General features: G+C 38.6%; 1 protein-coding gene across 1 annotated transcript in view; it reads right to left on the reverse strand.

Annotated features, from left to right (window-relative positions):
- Positions 1–23,208, reverse strand: part of SOBP (sine oculis binding protein homolog) — a 167,064-nt gene that overhangs the window by 127,419 nt on the left and 16,437 nt on the right.

The raw sequence follows: 23,208 nt of genomic DNA on the forward strand, positions 1-23,208 counted from the left end.
TATTTTAAAATAATCACCTGTCTTTACTAAACTAGATAGCAACTAATAGTTTCTATTTTTCCCAATTGATAAGATGTCTTAAAATCTTAAATTCCTGTAAAAGAAGATGATACAGCAGAATTCTCATAAATGATCCACTGGCAGTAAGCTTGATTCTGGTGAAATCTGTAAGGAAAAAGATTTATGTGGGAAATCATCTGGCCTCACAGTTTAATGAGGAGATCCCCACGTCCCAAGGAGCCATTTTAGAACATGCACTAGGTCCCTGTCATTGTTTCTTCCTTTAAATAATCTGACTTGTAAAACAAAGTATAAAATTGTTTAAGACCTAGGTCCTTAACTATAATGGACCAACACTGAGATGAGAAAGAGCAGAGTGCAAAGCTATTCACAAGGCCAGGGCTTAGCGTGAGGCTTGGGCCAGGCCTGGAGGAATGATGCTTGGGGTCAAAGGGTAGCTCCGGGGTCTTTCTCAAGCTTCGATCCATCATCACCAGACAGACCCACCTGTCATTTTTTAAAGAGAGGCAAGAATACTTTCTTACAATGGACCTAACAAATGAACAAAAAGGTAGAATTTTAAAACAGATTATTTCTTATAAATCATTCTTACTACAAAGCAACAATACGAGATGAGACAAAATAAATTGTGTACTTTTATATCTGGCAGTTGGAAAACTCTGAAAATGATGGTTAGCATTTGCCTTGTTAAATAAGTCAATGTTCCCAGCAATTTTTTGTAAAATTTTGTTTCACAAAGGTATATGCTTTGGAAAACTCCCATCAGATTTCTCCTTTCCTGGTATTAAACTTTTACCAGCAGCTAATGATCCAAAGAACAGTCTGATAATTGGGTTATTCAAAAAATTAAAAAAAAATTTTTTTTCAGGTATCCCAGGCATTCTAGATTTATAAAAGTCATTTATATTAGTAATACATTTTAGAAACTAAAAAAGAACTGTGATTATCTAAATTAATATTGTCAGGCAAAATATAGTTCAAAATTCTGCCACCAGACATGAGATGGTGTCCCCATATCTTATGACTGCACCCCTAGAAAAGTGAACGCTTCTTAAGTGGTTAAAGCCAAAGCGATCAGTCCACTTCAACACCTGCATCTCTTTCTACCTGAAACCTGGAAATGAAGTGCATGCTTTACACTGGCAAAATAGAAGGCTTCAGCACTTTATCTTTTCTAACTTGATCTGCTTTAAAACTTTTTTCTATTTTAAAAAATATTTCTTCAAGCTAGGGAAAACCTAATTACCTATCTTATATTTTGGCTAACGGTCTGTGCCATTAGAGACTTGAGATTACCTCAGAGAAGATTCGCATAACAGATTTTTACATTACATTATCTTACAGCCATTAGGCTGTGCATTTTTATAATAAACAATGCAACAACAAATGCAAAATGTTTACAGCATTAAGTCACATTTCCAAAGAGAACAGTTTGTATAACATAATAAAATTTTCATATGATAATGTAATATAAATATGTATCAGTCAAAATATGCATATTTCAATTAATCATGAAAATTTTGTACCACCTCTTTAGAATTTAATTAAGCAGAATGTTTAAGGCATTTCTTTCCAATCTAATATTCAAAGAGCTATAGAACATTTTTCTACCTTACGTCCCAGAAGAAGTTCAGATTAATTACTCCAAGATGAAATCAAAATTGTATTTATTTATTACAGTGCAGCGAAGTGTGAAACCAAGCATTTCTGAAATGCCCTGCTGAAGGTGTTTGAGAAATTGCATTATCTGGTTTCTTTTAAAAATAAGGATGGCCATTGGTCAGTGATTTTCTTGGGGCATTTGAATTGGCTATAAACATGCATACTAACTTACCTGACCAGCACCCAAAGAAAATCAGTAGGGCATTAATGGATACTGGGTAATTAAACTGTAGATCTACCACCCCTTTGTAACTTTCACAGGAGTCCAAGTCTGAGGGGAAATTCTGAAAGTATTTGCTGGAACATCTATCTCCTCCAACAGTTCCTAGAATGCATATATCCAGATAATCAATGAAAGATCTGGATGATATTTGAGACAAGGTGCAAGGCAGTCTGAGGAGACTCTATTGTTAGGCTGGAGTACAATGGCACAATCTCAGCTCATTGCAACCTCTGCCTCCTGGGTTCAAGCAATTCTCCTGCCTCAGCCTCCTGAGTAGCTGAGACTACAGGTGCAAGCCACCATGCCCAGCTAATTCTTGTATTTTTAGTAGAGACGGGAGTTTCACCATGTTGGCAGGATGATCTCGATCTCCTGACCTTGTGATCCACCCACCTCAGCCTCTCAAAGTGCTGGGATTACAGGTGTGGGCCACATACCCGGCTGGCAGCAGCTATATTTAAGAACAAAATAAAGACACGGCCTGGAAAGCTGGCAAGAAACTAGAGCTAAAGTTTGCTTTCTTCATAACTTCTTCGAAGAGAGAAATTCCTTTTTGAAATAATTCAATTCCAAAGACTTTAAAGCAATCTAAGTTAAAACTTCTTCAGAGTCCACCAGGAGCTTCTGTACAATTCCCCATGTTCTAGGAGCGAACATACAAGGAGACCCAGAGAAAACTGGTACCACTAAACCACAAAGAACATCATCAGAGTTGGCAGTACTTAGTAGGTGCCCGCACAGTGCATGGCTCATTTCAATGTTATTTAATCTTTTTCACAAACACCAACAACCAGGCAGGTATTAATATTAATCTCCATTATGTGAATAAGGAAAGTGAGTTTATATAGTAAGTAATTTGCTCCTAATCACGCAATGAGTACATATCAAAGCCTGACTGAGGACCAGGCCATCTGATTCCAGAGCCCAAGCTCTCGACCACTATACCTTAGATACCACGGTTTTTCTAAGCAGTAAGATTATAAACCATCGTCCCAGACCCCTCTCTATAAAAAGGACTAAAAGCTGTCACAGATTTTGCTACTTAACACAGCACACTGCTCGGTGACACAACAATAGACAAAGAAAATGAAATCAAAAAGGTCAAAATGTCTTTGAGGAGACAGCCGAAGTGTTAATCAATATTTGTTGATTGATTTTTTAAAAATAAGTTAAAGGCCCACAGTGCAAGCCTTTATTTCTTTATGACTATGAGACATGGATTTGCTGCAAACATTCTATATAACTTGCACCAGTAAGTGCTACTTAAACATTAAATGATAAGATAGAACCAATAATATGTGGATCTCAAGAAGCAGTTATTCTACCCACAGGCAAGCAATACTCTTGCCAGCCTTCTCTTTTCTAAGGAGCAGGGATCATAGCGGGACATGGATAAGACTGACTTTCTGTGTGGGTGAAATGGGAGACCCCTTACCTCTGTAATTTCAAGGGTGGCAGTAAGAATATCCTAGCTTCAAAAAATTATCCTTCAGCTGCTCACTAAGATTAAATTCTACTACTAGAAGGTCATTTCTTTGGCTAAATGTTTCTTATAAACTATTCAAACACAAATTCCCTGAAAGCAAGGAGGCTCAATATATACTTGTAAATAATGATTTAGGCTTTGAAATGAATGATTCTTTCTGAAGAATATGTTTTTACAAGGAATGGGAAGAAGAGCTGAGGATAGGGTTCCAATGAGAAAGGCAGAGAGGCAAAGATGGGAGAGTTGGGACATATTACTTAACTAATGTCTAGCCTTGGAAAGAGCTAGGGCAACCTGAGGGCAGCCAAAGGAAGGCAGTGTGGACAGGGTGATGACACTGTAGAACATGTCAAATGTGTTCAGAGTGACTTTTAAGTATGAATATGAAACACAGTAGACAGTGGCATATAGCTAAGGATTGCCAGAAAAGAAAAGCAACAGGCAGATCCACTTATGACAATCTCAAGCGGGTGACTATTTTTTAAGCAAATGAGGTAGTAGATGTATATTGCTTTGCAAATCTAAGTTGCTACTATTTGAAAGACAGTGTGGTGAAGCACAGAGAGATGGAGACAGAGGACCTTGGGTGAAAGTACTAATATTGCCTCTTCTAGTTGTGTGTGACAAGAGTAAGTTGATCAAGGACTGATAATGCCCACCCTAACAATAGCTACGGTGAGGATCAAATAAGATTAAATATGCATATTCTATATGAAAATGAGCCTTCCTTAGAACTAGTGGCAATTAGAACCACAAGAAAAGGGTAGGTGTCTGCTGTATGCAGTCTGGAGAGGCCCGGTGACCAGGCACCAGTCTCTTCAATCACATCCCCTCCCATGGATGACATCTGTAAAACCACTATCCTTGAATACAAAGAACAACCCAGTAATTGGTTAAATTTAACTAATGTAGATTATTTCAGAGTAAAGCCATTAGAATTAATAAAAGCCTCACTTACAGCTATTCTTTTAAAAAAGTACTTAACTTGAATTAATAGTTGACAAGATGTTGCCAAATATATCACTGCACTGCCAGATATTCTGTAATTAATAGATGGGAATTCTTTGTAATTATTACATTAACTATCCACACATGGGTGGATCTTCCTAAGTGCCTGAGAAGTTTGCTCATTTAAAAAGTATCAGAGCAACAACTAAAAATGTCTGCCACCTTGGCAACTGAACTATCAAGAATTCCCAAAGAGCAGTGTCTGAAATGTAAAATTTTATTGAAACACAGCTCTCATTAAAAGGATAATGCAATTAAATGACAGAGGTCCATAGTACTACACGAATCTACATAGCATCTAAATTATCCCTAATTTTCTTTTGAAAATAGATTTGAAGTTATTTCAAGAACTTAAATAGTCTACTTCTCTCTAAACAGAATAGTACTTAACCCCAAAATAAAATCTAAATCTGCTACACATAAATTAAAAATTGGTTCCAATAAGTAAAAGGAATGAGCATATGTTATACAAAATTACAGAAAAATGACAGACTTTAAAATGTTTTCAATTTTCTAATGGAACATTCCACCCAATTTTAAATTATTTACATCCACATTATGAAGATAGACATAGATATAGTTATAAGTATAAAGAATGTGATTCCAGAAAGAATTACATGGTTACATGTGAGCTGGATAGACCTGAGGTGTGTGACTCATCTATGACAGGAAGAATGCAGTAAGAGAGGTTCAGACAGTTGTGAGAGCCATTCCAGAGAGCACAGTATTTGAGTTGAAGGATTTGGAAAGTGGAGGAGTTCAAGAGTAGAGAAAGGACAGAGGAGCTGCAGGGGTCAGAGAGTGGCACAGGCTCCAAGTGGGCAGGAATCCTGCAGTCATCCAGTTGACCAAGTTTGTGTGAAGGGAAAAGTAGATTAGACAGGGGCTGAAGGGGCCTGAACAAAGAGTCTCATGGATGTCATTTTGCCATCAGGGGAGGGAGAAGGCTCGTCTTTATTCCACAGGTAATAAGAAGCTCCCAAATGTTTCTTGATAACACATGACAGGCCGGGAGTGGTGGCTCACACCTGTAATCCCAGGACTTTGGGAGGCTAAAGTGGGTGGATCACTTGAGGTCAGGAATTCGAGACCAGCCTGGCCAACTGGTTTCAAACCAGGTTTTAGTAAAACCCTGTCTCTACTAAAAATACAAAAAAAAATTAGGCAGGCACGGTGGCAGGTGCCTATAATCCCAGTTACTCAGGAGGGTAAGGCAGGAGAATTGTTTGAACCTGGGAGGCAGAGTTTGCAGTGAGCCAAGATGGCGCCACTGCATTCCAGCTTGGGTGATAAGAGTGAAACTTCATCTCAAAAACAAACAAACAAACAAACAAAAATCAGAAAACAAAACCATGACAGGACCAGAGATGTGTTAAGAAATGTTACTTCAATAGAACGGATCCGAATTTGAAGACTAGAATCCAGTTCCACATCTAGCAGCCTCAGTAGGCAAAGTGAGAGCATTCTCCGTGTCTCATTCTCCCTTGTGTCTTCAGTACCTAGCACAGAGCAGTGCTCATGCTTCATAAATGAATAAATGGACAGATGAATTAATGGCTGCAGAGGAAAAGGGATGAAGTCCTGAACCTATAGGGTGGACAGTGGAAATGAAAAGAACAGATTTAAGAATGAGACGAAATCAATTATCAAAATGTAGGAATGTTACCAACCCAGAAATAACTGAAATTTCTGAGTGTTCATCTTCCTGTGCTTCTAGTCAAAGCAGAGCAGGGAAAAGTCCACAGAATTCTTGGGGAAATTGACTCTGGAGTCAAATTCAAACAAAATGAAGTTGCTTTACAGCCAATCTCCCTTCCTCATTTATTTTCCCATACTCCAACAAAGAAGGAGAGCAAAAGAAAGAGACTCATGAAGTCACAAAATAGTACTTCTCTCTTGAATACCATGCTGAACTTGGATTCGTTAACATGACACTACTGAGTCCATGTGCCTCCAGCACCCTGATATTAATTTGAGTATTTCCTCATAATCTCACTGACTTGCCAGTGAAGGAGCTTCTTCTTGTTAAGTTTGACAGCCTCACCTCTGCTTCTCAGTGTTCACTGCAGAGTCTGTCTTTTCTATGTACTCACCCTAAGAAACTGGAATAGGAAAGGGAAAATGTAGAATTTTAGAGTAAGGAAAACCCAGCATCTTTCATGCAACACTTCTCAAAGCACGTTCCACAGAACACTAAGCCCATGGGGTACTTACATGGATGTGATTTTTAAGAAATACTTCCATGATTAAATATGAATGGAAAACAGCAGGCTAAACAAAGTTAAACAACAGGCTTTTTACAGCAGGACACTTTGGTTCCACCAATGCATAATTAAGAATCTGTTGAAAGGAAATAGAGCCTGCCTTCCAAATCTCACAAATTTAACAGTGGACATGTCTTTTCACAGAGAATTCCCAAGACTGGACTTCTGAGCAAGCCTTCTGGAACATGCTGCTCCACTGCCCTATATCAGCATTGAGGCATGAGCATTTCCATGTGGGTCATTAATTATCAGAAAGGTTTCTTCTCTTTTGCCCAGAATTATATCCTCAGTTGCCAGGAGCCTCCTTTGCCTGGACTATGCAGAAAGACAAGGCCTGCATCCATGTGGTCAGTGCTGGGCACGCTGACCAACACCTACTAGTCCTCAATATGCATGTTCAGACTGACTAAAGACACCCATGGTCCACACGGTCCCATGGTGTCTGTTACTCGCATCAAATACAGAGAAGGCAATCCTTTTCCTATAAAGCCCTACAGAGAAACTGGCAGAAATCAACAACAAGACAAAGAGAGAGTAATACAGACTAAATAGCTCATGTTCACTGGATGGCTGCCACAGACAGGATGCTCAAGTAAAATCATATCCCCCATCCCTGGGCCCTCAATCTGACCCTTGGAGCAATCTAAGATGTCCTGGGATAATTACGCTGCAATCATGGGTTTGCTATCCACTAGATTTCGCTCTCCTAGATGGCTGAAGTCTACTCAGCATCTAGTTCACAAATGAATGTGATGAGGGACAAGGGAGTAAAGTCAAAAAGTGTGCTTCAGCAAATCTACCACTCATAGAAAACCAATTCTGAGGCCTTGCCCTGCCTAGAGGGGGACCATCTTCAAAGAAATACAAGTGGCAGCATATAAAGACTAAAAGGTCAAGCTGCTTTATACAGGACCTCAGAGTAAGATGAGCCGTCGCCTGCTCTTTACCTGTAGGGCTCATTTCCCCTTCTGAGATCTGACTGTCTCAAGAATTACACGTAACAGGTCCCACAGTGGTTGACAAATCTCCCCAGAGGTAGACAAAAAATTCATTTATTTACTCAGCTTCGTGCCAGGCACGGTACAAGGAGCTGGAAATGCAGTGACTAACAAGACATGCATGGACACTAACAAGGCCTCAAAGAGCTTCCAGTGGGTACCCCTAGTGTAAATTGCCATGATGCAGGAGAAAATGACCAAGGATAAGCTTGGCCTGCTCCCAGGGCTCCAACACCATAAGGGGGTCATAGGAGCCAGATGTTCTTGGTGACTGTAGAAGTGGGGTGTAGGTATCTTCACTGGAGGGGAGCACAAGCAGCCTATCACGACAGAAAAGCAAGCCAAGTCCCTTCTCGGCGCTCCAGCCAGTCCTGCCAAGCAGCAGGCCACTCAGAGCCACCTCCTAGGGTAGGCAAACTGACAGGCTAGAGACTGTGCATCAAACAGACACCTGGGAAGGACAAAGCACTCAGAGGGCACTGCTTGTTCTCCTCCTCAGCCCCTTTTCTTCCCTCAATGCCCTGAACTGCAGTCACACCCAGAAAGTCAAGTTCAGTAGTTTGAAGGGTATGCAAACCTGCATTCAATTAAATGTGTTAAAAGAACCAAGATGAACCTGCTAGAAATTTTCAATAAGATAATTTACTTCACTCTTCTCACCTTGAAATATTTACATTTCTTAGAGCAATGATTGGTTGAGGGACTCTCTGAAGGGGTCCCATGTCAATCCCTACTCTGGAATGTAATGAGACACAGCATGCCAAAATAGTCCCACTATGGGAAAAATAGAGGGCAACACCAACAAGAAATCCTTCAGAGCACTCTCTTCTCTCTACACATTCCTCTTCAGTGGCACTGTCTATGTATTTTTGTGACTCCAGTTACCATCTATAATACGATGATTCCCAAATCAACACAGTTATCTTTCATGAGCTACTATGTTCAACTGCCTCCCAGACATCTTAGCAAGGTAAAGTTCAAAGCTGCGTACACATCCCTCTCCATTAACAGTCCCCTTCACTGTGTTTCCCATGTCAGTTTCTGGCTCTATCATCTACCCAGTTACCTGATGGCAGAGACCTAGCATCTTTCCTGGCTTTTCCCTCCCTCTCACCTCCCACATGCTGATTAATCACCAGGTCTTCCTAAATATTGTTATATAGCTGGGTGTAGTGGCTCATGCTTGTAATCCCAGCCTTTTGTGGGACCAAGGCATGTGGACTGCTTGAGCCCAGGAGTTTGAGACCAGCCTAGGTAACATGGCGAAACACCATCTCTACAAAAAATATAAAAATTAGCTGGGCATGATGGTGCATGCCTGTAGTCCCAGATACTCAGGAGGCAGAGGTGGGAGGATCACCTGAACTCAGGGAGTTTGAGGCTGTGGCGAGCCATAACGGCATCACGTGACTCCAGCCTGGGCAACAGAATGAAGCCTTGCCTCAAAAAAAAAAAAAAATCATTCATTCATTCATTCGATGAGTATTTACCAAGTCTACTTATACATGAGGCACTGTTTTAGGTGCCTTGTCTTCATGGAGTTTGTTGCTCTCAATCCCAGTAAAGTCACCAATACCTCTTGCCCATACTACAAGTAGTCTCCTAACTCACTCTCATGTAGTTCCCTCTCTCCATTCTGCATCTAGAACATTCTTCTGAAACACAGATATAAGCACTGCTCTCACATGCTCAAAACCCTTCAATGGTCTCCACTGCCCTCAAGAAGAAAGTGGCATTCCTGGCATGGTCTCCACAGCTCCCAAGACCAGGCCAGCCTCTCAGCCTGTCTGCTTTCTGGATTCTGGCTTCTTTCACTTCCCTGAGACCTTCCCTCCACTCAGCCTTTACATGTACTGCTTCCTCCTTCACAACCCTAAAATCCTTTACCAGTTTAGTCCTATTGATGAATTCAGTCCTTCGTACCTTATCTTAAACCTCATCCTAGGTAGACTGTCCCTGGCCCCAAACCTGGTCAGATCCCATAGCACTCTGGACTTGGTAATTCTCAGACTTGATTATTATTTTTTCTTTTTTCTTTTTTTCTTTTTTGAGATGGAGTCTCGCTGTCACCCAGGCTGGAGTACGGTGGTGCGATCTCGGCTCACTGCAACCTCCACCTCCCAGGTTCAAGCGATTCTCCTGCCTCAGCCTCCAGAGTAGCTGGGATTACAGGCACCCAGCACCACGCCTGGCTAATTTTTGTATTTTTAGTAGAGACAGGGTTTCACCATGTTAGCCAGGCTGGTCTCAAACTCCTGACATCATGATCCACCTGCCTTGACCTCCCAAAGTGTTGGGATTACAGGCGTGAGCCACCGCACTCAGCAAGTTGTTTTTATTTATTTATTTATTTAACGTCTGTCTCTTTCACCAGGCTGTGAGCCAGGTAAGACGGGAGCATATCTGTCTTGCTCACTAGAATAAAATGTCTGACCTGGGGCCTAAGCACAAGGAAAAGAAAAGCATCTTCACTAGGTGTACCTTGGATGTTGGATACCCAGTGGGGGAATGGAGGGAGGTAGCCAAGGGCACTGGCTTTGAAGACAATGTTGCCATAGAGGGAAACACCAGTGAAAAGCCACAGAACAGAGTGGGATCATTATTACTACTCTCCTTGGTCAAGTTAATCAACTAAGTCTTCTCTATTTAACAGGAACTTTGAGAAGTCAGCAATGGGAATGTCCCTAGAATAACAAGAAATGCCAGAAACGCAGCCACCCTCTAACAAGAAAGGAAAGGCACAGCTGACATTTCCTCTTACTTTCTGTTAGCATCTTAGCTCCTTGATGACCTGGGACAGGGTATCCTGACAGTATTATCCTAGCTAGGTCATAACTCCAGAAAGTTTAAATAATGTCAAGAGAAGTTGTGGGCTGCCTCCAGAATCACAGAAGTATATGATTCAGAATCCATGATTATAGATGGTGTCCTCATTTCAGAAGTTAGTTCTGAACCTGGTTCTGTCATTAAGGCAACTGAGTGACCTTGAGAAGGTCATTTGCCCTCTCCAGGCCTCATTTCCTCTTCTGTAAAAGAGGACTTCAATTAGATAATCTTCTTGGTTTCTTCTAAGTAAAATTCTAGCATTCTAAATCTCTCACAATAACGTGATCCATTTAAAGGAGTTGAAGGATATTCTTTTCTCTTTCCCCTTTAACTCAAACCCCTGATTTTCTTTGCTTCTTCTTCTATGTGGCCACCACTGTTTTTCCTTACCCCTATCATAAGAGGCTTAGAAAATTCTTTGGCTGACAGGACAATTTTAGAAATGGCCCTTTCTGAGTGCTCTGTTATTGTACCACTGAGAATCTGCCACCCTCTTTTTACTCTTTCATTATATATTCATGCTGGACTTTAAAGGGAAAAAGACAAATGTTCATAAAATTCTAACTTTTTTATATTGTCTTCCATTAACTTCTGGTCTTTCACTGCGGACTTCCAGACACATGGTATTTCATCCCGAGTTTCCCAGAAAACAGAATCTGAGTCAAAGACTTGCATGTAGGTGCTTTATTGGGCATGTGATGCCAGGAAGCACGGTTGAGGGACAAGGGAAATGAACCTAGGGAGCAGATAGAGCCAAAAGAAGGATGTGTTATTGAGTTGGCCACTACTAAGGGAGACCGGTGTTCAACTGCGGAGGTAATTCTTTGGAGTTTATGAAAACATTTCATAACTATCTATCCAGGGGATAAAAGAAGGAAAACTATTCAACTCTCATGCCCTATTGATATAGTACATTAATCCCTACACTGCTGGTTTATGCATGTGTGAGTGACTGCCGAAAGGATCCACATGGATGCCCATGCTGCTATGTCAGAGAAGTCCCAGAGCAGTAAGCTAGAGACATATGCCACAGGTGCAAGGCATATGCCCAGAATGCACATGCCCAAGCTGGTCAAAGTGCCACAGCAATCATGGAAGTATCATGTGGGGCCAAGAGGATTTGAAGAGGGGCACAAGAGGTATCCCATACAGAGGCCTGTCATCCGTGTGGAGCCTGGTTTCTCAAGTACAACATTGTTGACATTTTCAGCTGGATAATCTGTTTGGGCTGTCCTGTGCATTACACGACATTTAACAGCATACCTGGCCTCTACCCTGTAGATGCCAGCAGTAGCCTTTATCCCAGCTGTGACAACCAAAAATGTCTCCCAATATTACCAAATGTCCCCTGGGGGCCAAGTCACCCCCTGATAAGAACAACTGGTATAGAGATATATTCTACTTTTGTCACTCACCCAGTGCCCCCTAATTTCTCTACACTTTATACCATATCAGATGCAGCTCTCAAGTAGACCATAGTGAGGTATATTTATGCCTATAACTTAATTTTTAGGCTTCACCATGACACAATTTGCATTTCACTTGGTGATAATTCCTTAATAATAAGGAATGATGACATTTTAAATATTTTCTTGATTTGAGAAAACTATGAACAGACTAAATATAGGATTTAAAAAGTTAAATTACATTCTAGGTCTTAGTTGTTAAATTAGGAGTAGTTTAAAATCTTCTTAAAAACTATGGAAATCTAGGTCTTGTATGCAGGCAGGAATTCTTAATATTTTTTGAGACAAAGATCTTTTTGAGAAAAAAACACCAGCCTTTCCTAAACTGTGCATATATAATATATATACAATTTTACACTCAACTTCAGGACCTACACTTACCCACCTAAGCCCATCTAGGGAATCCCAAGTGTATGTTAATAGTTGCTGGTGAACGTTTGGGTTGTTCCCAGCTTTTAGCTATTACGAATAAATGCTGCTATGAAGGTTATTTTATGTGTGTTTGGCTCACATATGTACACATTTGTGTTGTGTACATACCTAAGATAGAATTACTGCCTTATACATTTTTAAAATGCTTAATTGTGTAAATTTTTGCATATGTGTATATTCAGCATTAATAAATATTGCCAATCAGCTTTCAATAGTGGTTATATGTATTTACACTCTCACCAGCTATGCATGAGAGTCCCAGTTGTTCCATGTCCTCTTCAAACTTGGTATTGTCAGTCTTCTTCATTTTAGCCATTCTCATGTGTTTACTGGTCTTTCACTATGATTTTAAATCTGATGTCCCTAATGAGTAATGAGATTGAAAAACTTTTCCTGTTTATTGATAACTTGGATATTTTCTTTGATGAAGGGTCTGTTTACAAGTTTTTCTGATTTTTCTATTAAGCTGTTTTATTTTTTATTTATAGAGGTTCTCTATACATTGCCGATATGAGTCTTTTATAGGGAAATGCATCAGAAACATCATCTGGTACTCAGTGATTTGCTTTTTCATTCTTTTGAAAGATTTTTTTTCTTTTTTTATTTGTATAAATACATGGAATATAAATACAATTTAACAACATTGATATATCACACTGTGGTGAAGTCAAGGCCTTCAGTGCATCCATCACCGGAGCAACACACATTGTATCCACCAAGTAACCTGAAAGATTTTTTTAAATCAACGAACATTCTTAATTTTATTATACGTAGTTAACTTTTTCCATTATGGTTAGTGCTTTACGTATATAGTGTAAGAAATATTGATCTATTCAAGATCACAAATATATTCCCCTAGGCATTCTCTAGAAGCTCTATTGTTTTACCTGTCATATTTAGATCAACAATCCATCTAGAATTTTTTAGAATGATATGGAGAATCAACTTACATTTTTTTTCCATAAACACATTTATTGAAAAGACCATCCTTTCTCTAGTGCTCTACCATGTCATCTTTGTTGTTGTAGACTGAATGTTTGTGTGTCCCCCAAATTCATATGCTGAAGCTCTAACCCTCAACGTGAAGGCAATTGGAGATGAGACCTTTGGAAGATAATTAGTGTTAAATGAGATAATGAGGATGGGGCCCTGTCCAGTGGGATTAGTACCCTTATGGGAAGAGACACCAGAGAGCCTGCTTTCTTTCTCTCCCTTAACCACATGAAGACATAGTAAAAAGGCAGCGATCTACAATCCAAGGAGAGCCTTCACCAGACACTGACCTTTCTGGCACTTTGATCTTGACTTCCAGTCTCCAGAACTGTGAGAAAATAAATTTTGGTTTGTCTAAGCTACGCAGTCTATGGTATTTTTTGTCAGCCTGAGCTGACTAATATATTCATCATGAGTCAAGTATCAATTTAGATTTGTTTCTGGGCTCTGTTGTAATTGTTTATACATACATCCTTGCATCCTTGCCTACTGTCATAATGGTTCTGTCCTTCCAATAAATCTTGATATCTAAGAGTATAAGTCTTCCAATATTTTTTTTTCTTCAAGATTGTCTGGACTATTCTTGCTCCTTTGCACCTCCATATACATTTTTAAAATAACTTTTTAATGTCCACAAAATTTTATGCTGGATTTTTATCAGAATTAGATTTAAATATATAGATCAATTTACGAGGAATCTTCCTCTTTACAATATTTAGTCTTCAATCTATAAACATGGTATGTCCCTCTATTAATTTAAGTCTTCTTTAACTTGTCTCAGCAATGTTTATGATTCTCTGTGTAACAATCTTACACATATTTTACGAGATTATTTTCCCGGGTATTTGATGGGTCTGATACTATTTTAAATTGCATTTTTTAACATTCAGTTTTGAAATTTTTATGGCTAGAATGTAGAGATATAATTGATTTGCAGATATTGACTGTGTTTAGAGACTTTGATAAATTGAGTTGTGAATTATAATAGTTAAACTACAGATTGACTGTAGGGAGGTCTATACAAAATAGCATTTCTATCTTTCAAATCTTGAGTTTCTTATTTCTTTTTATTTCCTTATTAAATAATTGTTTGTTAATTTGTTTTCCAGTACAAAGTACAAAATTGAATAGAAGTGGCGATACTGGTCTTTCTTTTCTTTCTCTCTTTTTTTTGAGACAGTCTTGCTCTGTCACCCAGGCTGGAGTACACTGGTGCAATCCCAGCTCACCACAACCTTCACTCACTGCAACCTCTACCTCCTGGGTTCCAGCAATTCTCCCACCTCATCCTCCTGAGCAGTTGGGATTACAGGAGTGCACCACCACATGCTACTAGTTTTTGTATTTTTAGTACAGACTGTGTTTTGCTATGAAGGCTGGGCTGGTCTCAAACTCCTGTCCTGTCCTCAAGTGATCTGCCCACCTCAGCCTCCCAAAGTGCTAGGATTACAGGCATGAGCCACCACACCCAGCCAGTAATGGTTATCTTAATCTCATTCTCGATATCAAGAGGAAAGCTTTCAATACTTCACTATTAAGTATAATATTTACTGTGGGGTGTTCTGTGGATACCTTTGGATAGATTAAGGAAGATCTATTCCTCCCTTGCCAAAAGTTTTTTTTTATCACTTATAATGTTAAATTTTATCAAAATTGTTTCTGCATCTATTACTTTATTCTGTTAACGGTTTTACTTTATCAGAGGTTTTACTTTATTTTGTTAAGCATATTGACTGATTTTTAAAATTTAAACCAACCTTGCATTCCTAGAAAAACATCTAAATTAGTCATGATGTATTAACATTTTTTATATATCATTGACTTTGATTTGCTATAATTTTGCTCAATATTTTTGCATCAGTGTTCATGATGAACAATTCCTCCCGCCACTTTTTTTTTTTTTTTTTGAGACAGATGCTTGCTCTTTTGCCCAGAGTGGAGTGCAGTGGTGTGATCTTGGCTCACTGCAACCTCTGCCTCCCAGGTTGAAGTGATTCTTGTGCCTCAGCCTCCGGAGTAGCTGGGACTACAGGCATGTGCTGCCATGTCCAGCTTATTTTTGTATTTTTAGTAGAGACAGGGTTTCACCATGTTGCCCAGGTCAGTCTCAAACTCCTGAGCTCAAGGGATCTGCCCACGTTGGCCTTCCAAAGTGCTAGAATTACAGGTGTGAACCATCAAACCCAGGCAGAAGTTTTCAATTTCAATGTAATAAAATTACATTACATTATTGTTTTCCTTACTTATAATGCCCTAGGCATGTAATGTGAACAAGGTTATGCTGAGATCACAAAATAAGTCTAAGTAGTTATTTCTTCTCTATTCTCTAAGAAAGCTTCCACAACTTTGCTTTTTTTTTTTTCTCCTTAAATGTTTCATAGAGTTTACTGTTGATATCATCTAGGACTGGAATACTCTTTGTAGAAAAGATTCAATTATTTGATTTATTTAATAGATACATTACTACTCAAGTTTTCTATTTCTTCTCCTGTCTGTTTTGGTAAGTTAAATAAGCTAATATGATATCTCTTTCAAAGAAACTCTGGGAATTGTTCTAGTAATTGCTATGCATAACATCAAAATGATTAGTTCTAATAACATATGAACCTTTTTATTTACTCACATTTCATATTTTCTAGCATTTGTTATCTTAAAACATGTTAATTCTATTATTTCATTCACTATTTGTTCAAAGTAAAAATTAACAATCATTAAAAGATGTCCTAAGCAGCATAAATCTTTCATCAGACTTTTGGCTGATGTAACTACACATATATGCAGTTTGCTTTATATCTGTTCAATTAACAAGTAAATATTAAAGCACATTAAAATATCCCCTTTCAAATCATAATAACAGGTGAGCAACTAACCACACAAGTCACAAAATAAGGATTTTATAAATGAAGGGAAATCACAGATCACCTAAGCTAACCACATCATTTTGAAGACAAGGAAACTAAGGCTTACAGAAACTACCTTATTCAAGATTACATGACAAATACATGGCAGAGCTGGCATTAGCAACCCAGGTCTCCTGGTTCTTGCTCTGGCAGTCTTCACTACATCATGCTACCATTCAAATTATACACTTCATCTGGCATTAAAAATGATAGAACACATGAAAATATGCCTTACATATTTTCAAGAACCCTTATTGTATAGAGAACAATAAAACGGGACCCACATCATAGTAGCTAACATTTTCAGGTTTCATTTTGGATCTTTTTTTTATCACTTTGAATTTTAAATTACTATCTTCTATATTAAGTTTCAGGTACCATTTCCTCTCAACTGTATAAATATAACAGTTCTTGATTACCTGTCTATAGACTTTTTGCTGCTCCACTGTAATTGCCCTTGTAGTCCTACCACGCACCCTCCATATGCAGCTAAAATTATATCATACATTCCAAGGTCAAACTAGAATGATGTTTTGATCATATACCAGCAATACTGTTAAGTCCTTGGTAGTAAGGGATGATGACATACATTTGTATTGTCTAGTACAATGTAAGGAACATTCAGTAAACACTTAACTGACTGAAATACTGGCATAGTGTTTTGGATAATCCAGTGGTTAAGGATATAGGTTAAGGAGACATAATGCATAGGTTCAAACATCAGCTCTGCCACTCAGTATCTGTGTAACCTCAGGCAAGTTCCTTAACTTTTCTGGGCCTCAGTTTTCTCATCTATAAAACAAGGTTAACAACAGCATCCACACAGTGTTGTGAAAATTAAATGATATAAATCTATTAGCACAATGTCTGGTCCATAATACATGCTCAAAAACTATTAGTTATGATGAGATTATATCATTACATTATTAAGTACTCATATTTTTGCCATTCATCATTAATTCTTCCTGTCCTTATCCTAAGTGTTTGGGAAAACTGAGGGTTCCTTGAACTTCTTTTTCTTCTTTTTTTTTTTTTCTGAGAATTGCATCTGGTACATAAATAGTAAGTCATCCAAATCCCATTAACTGTAGGTAATTTCATTTAATAATCATATTTTAAAAGTTGGACAAATAAAGTCCAAAGCAATTTTGATTAAATCCTGTTTTCTCAATGGCTATTTGGAACACATCATCATATGCAAGCCCCAAGAATATTGAATAACAGATAAAATAAATAATGACCATAATGCAAACCACATTCTGATTCCCATTTCCCTGCAAGTACAACTCCATGTCAGAATTATAAAAGCCAAAAAGTAACATGCTTACTAACTGTGGGTTACTCAGCTATATACATAGAGGTTAGCAGATCATGTGACTGTTTCCATATTCTCTGATAAGCTAATGGTTCCTTAGAGCCCAGTTCTTATAATTCCTTAGGAATTTCAAGATTTGCCTGAAAAAATATATCATATTTCCCTGACTATGATGAAACTCAAATTTGGAAAACTAACTGAAAAGCAAACCATCCTGGAGGACAGGAAATGGTCACTGTTTTCAAAGAAGACAAGACATTTCTGCACACAGGAAATCAAGCTGATTTTAGGAGACTGATCTTATCTTGCTCTACACAAATCTGTCTATGCAGTATGGACAGGCTCTTCCTTTTTCTTTATACATGCGAACATGGTAAAAAAAAAAATAAGAATAAGGGCACTTATCATCGGAGGTAAAAGACACTTTATTCAAGACTGCCATATAAATGCATAAAGAGAAGTATATTCCCTCTTTTTTTTCACATTTCATTTTATTTTAAAGTATTCAGAGATTTACAGGGATTCTGGACTTGGAATAGGCAAGTTGTAAGCTTCTGGGAAAACCTGTCAAAAGACTCAGATCTAAAATGTGGTTTCCTAGGTACACGGTGTTTTCTGCAGCAGGAAAGCTCCCACTAGAAAAAGTTGCTTCATTTCATCTTTTCTTATGAACAAAAATAATCACACTAAGAGTTTTATTATTATTTTTTTAATTCTTGGGAGCAAAATGTTGGCATGGAGCAAATTCAAGACTGGGGCAAAATGTTCTGAGCCTCAACTGGGCCAGTCTACCCTGGCTACTTTGACCAGAAGTTAACAAGGTAGAAGACCCAAACCTGCCCTACCACTGCAGAAAACTGATGGCCAGTCAATGCAGCCAAGGGCCATTACATTTGTGAAGCAGTCAAGACTATTATAAGGCCTTTGTCAAAGGTTTGCATTCAAAATCCCGTCTGAATGCTTTACCTCAATTATCAAACTTGGAGGGGACCAAATTTAATGCTCAATTAAAACCAGAGAAAGCCAAATATTTTAAAGAAGACTCACTACATCACAGTTCTTACAATCCGTGCCAAAGCCCTTTACAGGCATGATCACCTTTGAATGAAGTCTCAAAGGGTTGAACCCATGCTAAAGTCTCTAATATGAGATGAATTACAGGAAAGTTACAGTTTAATTAACCTGAGTTATCTTTCAAAATTCTTGCTGATATATTTTTTTCCACTTTATGTTCATGATGTGATTTTTTAAATTAGTGAAGAAGGAGGTTTTGAGATTTGTTCAAACTAAAAGAATAAAGACATGTTTGCATAAAAACAAAGTGTTGGTCAATACTTTCATCATCTTCAAATATTCTTAGAACAGTTTTCTTGATGACTTCCCTGTATGGCAACCTTATTCTGTTCATTTCCTAGAGTCTGCAGAAAAGTCTGTGATTATTATTTAAGGATCATGGTGATTCCCTTCACTGCATGGGGGCGGGGGAGGGAGAAAGCAAAAGCAAGGCTATTATCCTGTGTTTATAACATGTCTGTTACCATAGTAATGCTTGTGATGTCACAAACCATACACCAAGGGCCAGAGGCTGTCTCTGAGGTGGGAAAGGCAGCACAGCCACGAAAGATGAATGCACACATGTGCGGCCAGAGCAGGGTCAATGCCGTGGTAATTGCCAAGACACAGGAGCTCCCCTTCTCCAGAGAAAAGGGAGGACAGGGCCAGCAGAGCAGTTCTCCAGGCCCAGAAGTAAGCTACACCCATAATTCTGTATGCAGCTGTGAGAAAGGAAAGTGGAGATCCAAGTGAATGTGGTATCACCATGTTCCCAATCACGAGTATTCCACTGGGCCCACTGGCTGCCAAGACATGGATGAGATCCAGTGGTAAGCCTGCCCCAGCACATGAAACACATGCTTGGGAACCAGTGCCTGACCGGATGGAGCCCTCAGGTACCCCCACAGAGAAGCAACTTGCCTCATAATGGCAAGAACTGTAAAGGGATTTTACCTCTACTGGGCCATCCACGTTTATAGAACCACAGATTCTCAGGGTTAAGAAAGAACTCATCGAGTCTCCCAAAAACTGTGGACTTGAAAAAGTAGCTTTTTGCAGGAAGAGATTGTATCTCCTCTCATTGAGGTATCCGGAAGTAGTATATTAGTAGGCATTATTATTCTGATACAAGCTAGAGAAATTTTGCAGAAATATGCTAAAAGGCAATTTATATTAAAAAGAATTTTGGATTAGAAGTCAGAAGACCTTAGTACTAGTCTTGGCTCAAGTACTTAAAAGACATGGGACCTTAAAAAAGCCATTTAATCTATTTGAACTTCAGTTCTTTAAAATCTAACATGCTATTTCCCAGACTTATATAAAGACCAAATTAAATAAAATGATCAATGTTAATGAATTTCATAAACTGTAAAAAATTTAATAAAATAAAAAGTATTATTATTATTAGCATTTTCACATAGCCAGTTTACAATGGGATAGCAATAATTTGAACACTAACACAGGAATCCAAAGCATACACATGATCCTCATCTTCCCTATCGTGAGAGCTGAACTTGCATTATATGGTCAACTCTAAATTATTCAACGGCTGATTATCAAGAGCCCTTTTGCTTCTAGCCACTGTACCCTTTATTTGTTTCCCCACAGAAATGCCGCATTAACCTACATACAGCTAGAAAATTGACAGTGAGCATATCTCAACTCAATTACCTTGAATCACAACTCTGGTAAAAGTTTTAGCAATGGAAGAGTTAAAATGACTCACTAGATGAAAGTTTGGGGATAATCTGTTGACTTTAGACATTGATAATTAAGAGTAATGGAATCTTCATTTCACTGTCAAGGAAGTTGTGGTCAAGGTCAAACAGGTTGGGGCTAATCCAGACAAAACACTAGCATTTTCTCAGTGAAATGCTTACATATGTGCACTAATATTTGAATATCAGTCATTCATTCATTTATTCAACAAATATTGTGTCAGAGCTCACCAAATACCCTGAAAACTCACTATTTTCCTGCCCTTGTTGTTCTTTCTTTCTTGAAATATTACATAGTGCACTTTGGCAAAGTCCACAGCCTGACTCTTTGAAACTCTATTCACCTTCCTGTTATCATGAGATTTTGGCTAATCTTACCCTAGCACAAGCAGCAGATTATGCCCCTGGGCCAAACCCTGCCCACTGTCTTTTTTTGTAAATAAAGTTTTATTGGAACCCAGCCACACCCATTTGTTTATGTATTATTTATGGCTGCCTTTCTGCTACAACAGAAGAGCTCTGTAGTTTAATAGAGACCGTATGGTCTAAAAAGTCTAAAATACTATCTGTACCTTTACAGAAAAGGTTTGCTGACCACTGCCCTAGATAGTATGACTAAATCAAAATTCAACATTCCTATAAGTTTCTGCTTGGTAACTATGAGAATAAGTTCCTTAAAAGCAGAGAACCTTTTTGTATCTTTGTCTTGTCATATAGAACCCTTGAGTAGGACAGAGTCAAAGTTGAGAGCAGAGACAGAAAATTAAACATGTCCTTCCCTACATTTTATTTTCAACAGATGAGCGCCTTGGAATTCCATGGAAGACAGCATAAAACCAATAAAACCACTGGTGTTCAGTTACTCTGGCTTCTAATTCCTCCGAGTTCCTACATCTAAGACTTCCAAGGCTCAACTTTTGGCCTCTATCCCTTCGCATATTTATTTCCTGATCTGATGTGGAATTAGAGTTAAATAGGAGCTGTGTACTTGAATTCCACGTGGCTGGCTCAGCAGGAAACTCCAGGGCAGGTTTTTTGGCATGCCAAACTTATGCTAGCCTCAGCTATGCTAATTTTTAAAGCTGTTTGCTTTGCTCAAATAAATCTTAGAGACCAATTTGCATTTGGATGCACACCTTTTTATGCACAATTTATGTGCATGATAACTCTAGGGCAGAAAAAGGGCAGAAAAAAAGAAAAAAGGTCTGGTGTTTACTAAAGTGACTTTTGTGTGGCAGGCACTATGTTAAGGGCTTTACAAATATTTTCTTATCTCCACAACAACCCCATGAGGTAGGGGTGGGATCCCCATTTTACAGATGAGAATACTGAAGGGAAGACAGCTTATGTAACTTGTCTTCGTTCATAGAGCTGGTACATGACAAAGTCTAGATTTGAACCCAATCTGTCTGAATCTAAACCCCATGTACTTGTCACTTACTCATACTGCCTTATTGATACCCTCATCATCATCTCCCCTGTCCTAAGCTGCTGAGCATATATTCAAACATAAATTCTACATTTACAAAATTAGTTACCATTTTTTTTTTCCCAGTTGGCCCATATAAAATATGTCTTTGGTCCTTGGGAGATAAATGTGAACCCCTCTGTATCACAAAATAATCAACCAAAGGAGAAGGGCGAATTAATAAGGCAAACTTTATATGACACACCAATTATATTAGTAATTAGTAGATAAACACAATTACAAGTGATTTTGACAGGTAAATGGATTTTAACGACATACCTAAGGACCTTAGTATGAAAGGACATTTTTTTTTCTTTTGAGACAGAGTCTCACTGGCTGGAATGCAGTGGTGTGATCTCAGCTTACTGCAGCCTCTGCCTCCCAGGTTCAAACGATTCTCCTGCCTTAGCCTCCTGAGTAGCTGGGATTACAGGTGCCCACCGTCATGCCTGACTAATTTTTGTAGTTTTAGTAGAGACAGGGTTTCTCCATATTGGCCAGGCTGGTCTCGAACTCCTGACCTCAAATGATCCACCCGCTTCAGCCTCCCCAAGTGCTGGGATTACAGGCCTGAGCCACCATGCCGGCTGAAAGGACATTTTTACTGCTAAAATGTAGCAGGCCAAGCAAAAGAATGTAACCATAACCATGAAGGAAAATATGAGTAACACTTAGAATACAGTGTAAATGTATCTATAACATAAGCCCAGGAACTTGTTTCTAGAAATTTCTTCACTGTTTATGGAAGCATAACCAAACACCTCTCTTCCCTAATAAAAATACAAGCATTAGCTTTAGTATGTAATCAAAAGTACTGCTGTTGAAACTGAGTATTTATCATTGTTCAGTACAACATACAGAAAAATAACCAGCATTACACTTAAACGTTCTAGCATGATTCCAACATTTTACAGCAAGCCAGATAAAATATTAGTTAACTTCTTTCTCTTTGTGAAATATACCTGTAGACCAACTTGCAATATCATATAATGCTCAGCCCACTGCCATCTAGATCTAATACACTGCCATCTAATTTTCTGGAAATATAAAAGAACAAATTATATTTTCACACAAGTGAAAGACTGCCATTAAAAAAAAAAAAAAAAAAAGAAGAAGAAGAAGAAAAAGAAGAATTTTTTTTAAAAAAAAGCTCTCAAAGAGAGCTTTCCAGGAATTAGAAAGAATTCTGTGTGGAGAAGATACATAATCTTCAGGCATGTCCAATCTTTGGGCTTCCCTAGACCACACTGGAAGAATTATCTTGTCTTGGGCCTCACATAAAATACACTAACATTAATGATAGCTGATGAGTTCAAAAAAATTTTTTAGGGCCAGGCACGGTGGCTCACGCCCGTAATCCCAGCACTTTAGGAGG

This window comes from Sapajus apella, unplaced genomic scaffold, assembly GCF_009761245.1.
Source record: "Sapajus apella isolate SASKATOON/1434 unplaced genomic scaffold, GSC_monkey_1.0 scaffold6, whole genome shotgun sequence".
NCBI classification, from domain to species: Eukaryota; Metazoa; Chordata; class Mammalia; order Primates; family Cebidae; genus Sapajus; species Sapajus apella.